This window comes from Gossypium hirsutum, chromosome A07 (assembly GCF_007990345.1).
Source record: "Gossypium hirsutum isolate 1008001.06 chromosome A07, Gossypium_hirsutum_v2.1, whole genome shotgun sequence".
NCBI lineage: Eukaryota > Viridiplantae > Streptophyta > Magnoliopsida > Malvales > Malvaceae > Gossypium > Gossypium hirsutum.
The window spans coordinates 46,111,174-46,120,435 of NC_053430.1; positions in this window are offsets into that span (position 1 = coordinate 46,111,174).

The window sequence follows — 9,262 nt, forward strand, 5'->3', positions numbered from 1 at the left end:
CACCATGGAAAATGGCTAATATTGAAAGTTATTATGTGAATGTAAGCTAGCCTTTCATGGCTATGAAATTGTTGGCATGGTTGAGTATACGTAATGTATATGGGTCTTAACTATGGATGTTTGGTTGAGAAACCATATTAAGTAAATCTTTGATGTGATGGTTGATGTTAGATTTTGTTTCAGGGTGGCAAAGGCTTGGTAGATAGCCCTATATTATCCATACAGGTAGACACACGGGCATGTGTCTAGGCCATGTGTGACACACGGTCAGCCCCATGGACGTGTTGTTCGGCTGTGTGTCCCCAGCACGTAAATTTTGCAAGTTAGAATGCATGGTAGTAAACCCATGGGTAGAGACACGACCGTGTATCTCAGCCGTGTGGAGGACACGACCTCTGGCCATGAGCGTGTGCCCCAAATTGAGTGTTGACATCAGAAACAAAATGTCAAGGTTTTTAGACACGGGCGTGTCATGGCCGCGTGAGGCACACTAGCATGTGTCAGGCCGTGTGAAAACCCCTGTAGGTAAAAATTTAGAATTTATTTCACATGGGCATGGGACACGGGCGTGTCCCTAGATGCTTAGGCCATGTGTGTCACACGGGCCATTAACACGGCCATGTTATAATGACCACACAGGCATGTGCCCTGTTTCAAGAGTTATTTTTATTTAGTCGGTTGAAGGACCCAAGTTGGTTCCAAATGGTTTCTAATGAAAGTTTGAGGCCTCGTAGGCCCACATTAAGGAGTTTAAACAAAGTTCGAAAGAGCTTTAAATTTGATTAAGTCTTGGTGACTAGGAAATAATTGTATGCATGTGATTAAGTATGGTAATACCTTGTGCCTAATCCCAACCTCGGACTCGGGTAAGGGGTGTTACATTTAGTGGTATCAAAGTTATGATTTAGTCGATTCTAGGACTAACCTATCATGAGTATGGGTCTAGCTATAAATGCTATAACTGTATATTGATAGTGTGACGACTTTTGACGAGATAAATTGTGTTTTTATTTGTAAAGTAAACGGATCCTAATGTAGCTACAGCAGATGATGTGGAGCGTAATACACCGGCTCTTGTTGAAGGGATCGCGCCAGTAGATAGTAGGCCTATGACGATGAGTCAGGGCAGAGGAGCTAGGGAAGCTTACTTCCACATGATGGACGCATGGTATTCGGAGTTCATTCATGCGAATCCGAATACTCCACCTCCCCCACCTCCCCCAATTCCTCATCCCGTTCATATAGCTCCTCAATGAGTAGAGATGGCTAGGAGACAGAAACCTCCATTAGACAGAATCCGTAAACATGGGGCCGAAGAATTTCAGGCAAATATTGATGATGACCCACAAAAGGGCTGAGTTTTGGTTGGAAAATGCCATCAGGGTATTCGATGAATTATCGTGCTCGCTGGAGGAGTGTATGAAGTGTAAAGTGTCACTACTACGAGATTCGACTTACCAATGGTGGAATACTCTCGTGTCAATCATACCGAGATAGTGGATAATGTGGGAATTATTTCAAGAAGAGTTCTGAAAGAAATATATTAGCCAGAGGTCTATAGACCAGAAAAGGAATGAGTTTTTAGAGCTAAAGCAAGGGCGTAGGATGGTGACTGAATACGAGCGTGAGTTTGTGAGACCCAGCAAGTATGTGCGAGAGTGTGTATCTACAGAAGCCATTATGTGCAAGAGGTTTGAAGATGGTTTGAACGAAGACATCTGTTTATTAGTTGGCATTTTGGAGATAAGAGAATTTGTGGTGCTCGTGGAGAGGGCATGTAAGGCCGAGGAATTGGCCAAAGAGAAGAGAAAAGCTGACATCGAGTCCCGAGACTCAAGGAAAAGACAGATGGAGAAATCACAGTAAACATCATCTAAAAAATCAAGAGAGTTTCCTACCCGATCTAACGAGTCAGTGGGGTTCTCGAACAAGAGCAAGAACAGGCAGCATACGACGTCCAAATCCCAAACCACTTCTATCGCGAGTGTAGGTAGTGCTCGGCCAAATAGGCTGGAGTGTTTGCAATGTGGTAGGCATCATTTCAGCCAGTGCCGAGGGAATGAGAGGGGCTGCTTCAAATGTGGATCACTAAACCACTTCATCCGAAACTGTCCTGAATTAGAAGATAAAGAGAAAAGTAAGGTGTAAGGGCAAATAGTGCTCCTTCAAGGGGTAGACCATATAAGAACCCTAGAAGTGGGGCTAGCAGTAGAGGTACACCAAAAGACGCTACAGTGAGGTCTGAGGGCAGAGCGCCTGCAAAGACCTATGCGATACGTGCCCGTGAAGAGGCAGAGTCCTCTGATGTGATAACGGGTACCTTTTCTATCCATGATATACCTGTTGTTGCTTTAATTGATCTGTGGTCTACCCACTTTTATATTTGTATGAAATTGATACCCCGTATGAATATGCTAGTAGAGTCTACCGAATTTGTGAGAAAAGTGTCAAACCCTTTAGGCAGACATGTGTTAGTTGACCAAGTGTGTAGAAATTGTCCTTTGACAATTAGAGGTTACTGTTTTTCGGCTAACTTGATATTATTGCCGTTTAATGAATTTGATGTAATCCTTGGGATAGATTGGTTGACTTTTCATAGTGTTGTAGTGGACTGTGGAAGAAAAGTTATTGAGTTGAAGTGTGAAAGCGGGGATGTTCTTTGGGTTGAATCGAATAGAACAGATAACTTGCCTGTGGTGATATCATCCATGTTGGCAGTGAGATATTTGAGAAAAGGGTATGAGGCTTATCTTGCTTTTGTGCTGAATACTCAAGTGTCTGAGTCAAAAATTGAATCGGTGCCTTTACAGATGTGTTTCCGGAGGAATTACCCAGTTTACCTCCCGTGAGGGAAGTTGAATTTGGAATTGAGTTAGTCCCCTGTATGACACCCGTGTCGATTGCTCGGTATAGAATGGCTCCTACGGAGTTGAAGAAGTTGAAGGTTCAATTACAAGAAATGACTGATAAGGGTTTTGCGAGATCGAGTTTTTTCCTGTAGGGTGCTTCGGTACTTTTTGTGAAGAAGAAAGACGGGTCGATGAGGTTATGTATAGACTACAGACAGCTCAACAAGGTGACTGTGAAGAACAAGTACCCCTTGCCAAGGATTGATGATTTATTCGATCAGTTGGAGGGAGCTACTATGTTTTCTAAAATCGACTTAAGGTTTGGCTAAGGGTTAAGGAGCAAGATGTATCGAAAACTGCGTTTAGGATGAAGTATGGGCACTATGAGTTTCTTGTTATGCCTTTCGGTTTAACAAATGCCCCTGCGGTGTTTATGGATTGATGAATCGCATTTTTCGGCCGTATTTGGATAAGTTCGTAGTGGTATTTATTGACGACATACTAATTTACTCATGTGATAAGAGTGAGCTCGCGGAGCATCTGAGAACGATTTTACAAACCTTGAGAGATAAGCAGTTATATGCCAAGTTCAGTAAGAGTGAATTTTGGCTTAAAGAGGTTGGATTCGTAGGACACATCGTATCGGGAGATGGGGTCAGAGTTGACCTTAGTAAGATCTCGAATATTGTTGAGTGGAAATCGCCGAAGAATGTGTCAGATATTCGAAGCTTTTTGGGTCTGGCTGGATACTACAGGAGATTTGTGAATGGGTTCTTGATAATAACTACTCCGACGACAAGGTTGTTACCAAAGGATTTCAAGTTTGAATGGACAGAGAAATGCTAACAGAGTTTCGAGAAACTAAAGGCTTTGTTGACCAAAGCCCCAGTTTTAGTGCAACTAGAATCGGGGAAAGAATTCGTGGTATATAGTGACGCCTCCTTAAATGGATTAGGGTGCATGCTCATGCAAGAAGGCAAAGTGATAGCATATGCCTCGAGACAGCTAAAGCCACACGAGAAGAATTATCCGATGTACGATTTGGAGTTGACCGCCATCGTGTTTACGTTGAAAATTTAGAGACACCATTTGTATGGTGAGAGATGCCGAGTGTTCAACAACCATAAGAGTCTAAAGTATGTGATGACTCAGAAGGAACTGAATTTATGGCAACGAAGGTGGTTGGGGTTGATAAAGGATTACAAGTTGGTGATTGACTACCACCCGGGAAAGACGAATATAGTCACCGACGCTCTGAGTAGAAAGTCATTGTTCACCTTGAGGGTTATGATTACTCAATTAACTGTGATTGATGATGGTTCAATTTTAGCTGAGATGAGAGCTAGACCTACATTCTTTCAAGAGATTTTTGAGGCTTAGAAAGGTGATAAGGACTTACAAGCTAAGGTGGCTCAGTGTAAGTAGGGAGATGAATTAGATTTTTGAATTAATACTGAAGGCTACTTGATGTTCCAAGATAGGGTTTGTGTACCTAAAAATAATGAGCTTATTCAGAAGATTTTACAAGAGGTACGTAGTGGTTGCTTGTCTATCCATTCGGGTAGTGTGAAAATGTATAACAACTTGAAGAAGTTGTACTGGTGGTCGGGGATAAAAAGAGAAATTTCTGAGTTTGTTTCTAAGACTCTGGTTTGTCAACAAGTGACGGCCGAACACCAAATACCTTTGGGATTGCATCAACCTGTGATGGTTCCTGAGTGGAAATGGGACCGGGTAACAATGGATTTTTTATCGGGATTGCCCTTAACGCCAAAGAAAAAGGATCCCGTTTGGGTCATTGTTGATAGGCTTACAAAGTCAGTACATTTTATACCGGTGTGTACTGACTACTCCCTTGAGAAATTGGCTGATTTGTATGTTTTAGAGATCGTAAGACTTCATAGAGTGCCCTTGTCAATTATCTCGGATAGGGATCTGAGGTTTACCTCGAGGTTTTGAAAGAAGTTGCAAGAAGCTTTAGGGACAAAGCTAAATTTTAGCAAGAATTTTCATCCGCAAACCAACGGTCAGTCTGAGAGAGTAATCCAAGTCCTTGAAGACATGTTACGGTGTTGTGTTCTCGAGTTTCAAGGCAGTTGGGAAAAGTATTTACTGCTGGTCAAATTCGCCTACAACAACAGTTACCAGTCAAGTGTGAAAATGGCGCATTACGAGGCTTTGTTTGGGCGTAAGTGTCAAACACCCTTATATTGGGCAGAACTTAATGAGAATTAGATTCACGGGGTTGATTTGATCAGAGAGACCGAAGAGAAGGTTAAAGTGATTCGTGACTGCTTGAGAGCCGCTTTGGATAGACAGAAATCTTATGTGAATTTAAAACGAAAGGAAATAGAGTTTTAATTCAGAGATAAGGTGTTTTTGAAAGTATCCCCGTAGAAGAAAGTCCTTAGATTCGGTAGAAGAGGAAAGTTGAGTCCTCGATTTATTGGACCTTATGAAGTGACTTAGAAAATTGGACCGGTAGCATACCGATTAGCCTTGCCTTGTGAGCTAGAGAAAATTCATGATGTGTTCTATGTATCGGTGTTGCGCCGCTACCGATCTGACCCATCACACGTGATTTCACCTAAAGAAATTGAAATAAGCCCGGATATGACCTATGGTGAAGAACCGATTAAGATTTTGGATCGAGAGGTCAAGAAATTGAGGAATAAAAGTGTAACGCTCATGAAGGTTTTATGGCATAGATAAGGAGTCGAGGAAGCCACGTGGGAACCCGAAGAAACTACAAGAGACCAATATTCAAACTTATTCACTGGAAAGATTTTCAAAGACGAAAATCCCTAAGGGGGAGAGAATTGTAACAGCACGATTTTGGGGCTAGTCGAAACAGTGGTTATATGAAACCACTATTCTGAAGCCATAAAAATTATTTTAATATTATTTTATGTGTGACGACTTAATTATAAAGGTGCATGAAAAATTTGATGAATTAATTTTAGCGTTTGAGAGCTTAATCACGAAAAACGACTAAATCGCATAAAGTGCAAAAGTCCTATTTTGATAGATAAGAGTGTCAAATTAGTAGGTTTTGGTAGCTTATTTGACTAAAATAGAAATAAGATAAAAGAAAGATGATATCATACCTTTCACCATTTCTTCTCCACTGAAAATTCAGCCATTGTTGGGGTTTGAAAGCTTGAAAATTTCAGCAACTTGCAACTCTCTCAAGTAAGTGATTTTGATGGTCTTTCTTGATGATTTTTGTATTTTTAGAACCCTGTTGCATGAGCTTTCAAATGAGGGGACTATTTTGTAAAATGATTAAAATTATAGGGTTTTACCATGAGAATGTTCATGTTGTTTTCTGAAATTTTATAGAAGAAAATGAATCATGGTTGTGAAATAAGCAACTTTTGTGAAGGGACTTCTCATGAAAACCCTAATAGGACCATTTTGCAAAGTTTGTAAAATAGATAATAATGTTGTGAAATATTAGGAATTTGGGGTTCTCATAGGAGTAATTAATGGTCGATTAGGCTTGGCTAACAAGGAAATTCGATAAGGATTGATTTTTAGGTCTAGCGGTAAAATGGTCGTTTTGTGAAAGTCTAAGGGAAAAATGGTCATTTTGCCCAATTATGAAATGTTGAGTACCTAGATTAATAAAATGATTAAATGTGTGAATTTTCATCAGTATAAATCAAGAATTACAAAATCCGGGCCTAGACAGAGGAAAAGCAAAGCTAGTGGAGTAAGCTGAAATAGTCACCATATTTTGAATATCGAGGTAAGTAGTATGTTAATAATACAACTATATATTTATGATGTGTAATTGAGTTGGTATGACCTAAATTGTCTTGATTTTGAATATGAGTATAATATTGAGAAATTTATATAGTAAAGACTTTCGTTGAACATTTGGAATAGACTTGGATATTTGTAACGTGATAATGGGTGATATGTGTGCTAGTGTAAGACATGTCTGGGACATATATTGGCCTTGAGATATATAAGCTAGTGTAAGACATGTCTGGGACATACATCGACATTGAGATGAGAGCTAGTGTAAAACATGTCTGGGACATGCATCGGCCTCACGATATACAAGCTAGTGTAAGACTTGTCTGGGACATGGCATCAGCTTGTGGTGTGTCAATGTAAGACCTGTCTGGGACATGGCATTGACACCGATAGATGAGAGCCACTGTAAGACCAGTTTAGGACATGGCATCGGCCTCGTTATATGAAAGCCAGTGTAAGACCATGTCTGGGACATGGCGTCGGCATATTAACCCATGTTCGGGCTATTGAGAATCCGACAGTATTCCAAATGGTTCAACAAAAAGGTTTCTGAGTTATATCAAAATGAGAAAAGTTATGATCATGTGAAGAGTGGTACTGGTACCTAATTGAAATGTATGAGATATGGGCTCAATGTATGCAATATGAGTTGTATTGGATGGTGATGAGTAAGATGTACTTACTTTTATTTATGGTACTCATAAATAAACTATGAGAGGTTATGAGCATATTGGTTTATGATAAGTAGTTGTTGTTTATTATCATGCAACTTATTAATCTTTATGCTTACCCTGCTTCTTTCCATTTTCTTATAGTGTAGCCTAATTAGCTCATGGATCAATGGACGTCGGAGGCATCGATCACACTATCAATCGAAGCACTTGGTATAGTTAGATCTTTTATTTTGATCATGGCATGTATAGGACTTTGACTTTTGAGTTTTGTGTCATTGTTAATTCGCCAATATGTTGGCTTTATTTAGCATTTCATTCATTTTGTATAAGGCCATGGAAAATGGCTAATATTGAAAGTTATTATGTGAATGCAAGCTAGCCTTTCATGACTATGAAATTGTTGGCATGGTTGAGTATACGTAATGTATATGGGTCTTAACTATGGATGTTTGGTTGAGAAATCATATTAAGTAAATCTTTGATGTGATGGTTGATGTTAGATTTTGTTTCAGGGTGGCAAAGGCTTGGTAGATAGCTTTATATTGTCCATACGGGTAGACACACGGACGTGTGTCTAGGCTATGTGTGACACACGGTCAGTCCCATGGGCGTGTCGTTTGGCTGGTTGTCCCCTGCACGTAAAATTTGCAAGTCAAAATGCATGGTAGTAAACCCACGGGCAGAGACATGGCCATGTGTCTCAATCGTGTGGAGGACACGGCCCCTGGCCACGGGCATATTCCTCAATTGGGTGCTGACATCAGAAACAGAATGTTAAGGTTTTTAGACACGAGATAAGACATGGGCGTGCCATGGCCATGTGAGGGACACGGGCCATAGACACGATCGTATGTCAGGCCGTGTGAAAACCTCTATAGGTTCAAATTTAAAATTTATTTCACACGGGCGTGTCCCTAGATGCTTAGGCCTTGTGTGTCACACGGGCAATTAACACGGCCATGTTATAATGACCACACAGGCTTGTGCCTTGTTTCAAGAGTTATTTTTATTTAGTCGGTTGAAGGACCCGAGTTGGTTCCAAATGGTTCCCAATGAAAGTTTGAAGCCTCGTAGGCCCACATTAAGGAGTTTAAACAAAGTTCGAAAGAGCTTTAAATTTGATTAAGTCTTGGTGACTTAGAAACGATTTTATGCATGTGATTAAGTATGGTAATACCTCGTGTCCAGTCTCGACCTCAGACTCGGGTAAGGGGTGTTACAAGTAGTTCATTGAGAATGACAAGACTAGAGGCAGCGAAGTGAAGGTAAAATAATAGGGCCCTGTCATGAGCTGGAATAGCATTTGTAACAAGTATAAATGCCCTAACACTCCTATCAATAACATACGAGAAAATATTACTCAACAACTAGTGTGGTGAACATGGACAAACTTTCGGTCATCATATTTTTTCGAGTTTGATTAAGTATTCTACAATTTTTGAAGGAAATGACTCACTCTAGTGAAAATTTCCTTTTTAACTCTTTATTAGGATAGGCTGGAGTGTTAGGTTTTGGTGACCAGCATAACGAAACAAACTTATTTGCCGGGTGGTTCGTTGATAGACCAGAAAATCTCTGCAATACGATCTATCGGGGAGCTTTTGGCCCTTTTGACTTGAATATCTTCATTGGTGAGGGGTTACCACTCGCTCGCAACTGAGAGACACCCCCGCAGTAGTTCTTGGCCCTTCAGGAGCAAATGAGGTTTATGAGGGAATAGATGGCCTCTTAGGAGGCGTAGTTCGAACAATAAGCTATTCAAAAGGAGCTGCTGAAACAGATCGAGAAGTTGCGAAGAAAGGTGCATTATGGTAACTCCAATTTTCAGGATAATGTAAACATGCAGGACAAGGTCCCAAGCAAACAGATTAAAGAATGGAAAAACGAGACGGATGAGTTGTGCAGAGACGTACGGGCGTTATACCCTGGATTGCAGGACATGAATTGACTGTTCTATTTCAATAACCCATTGAC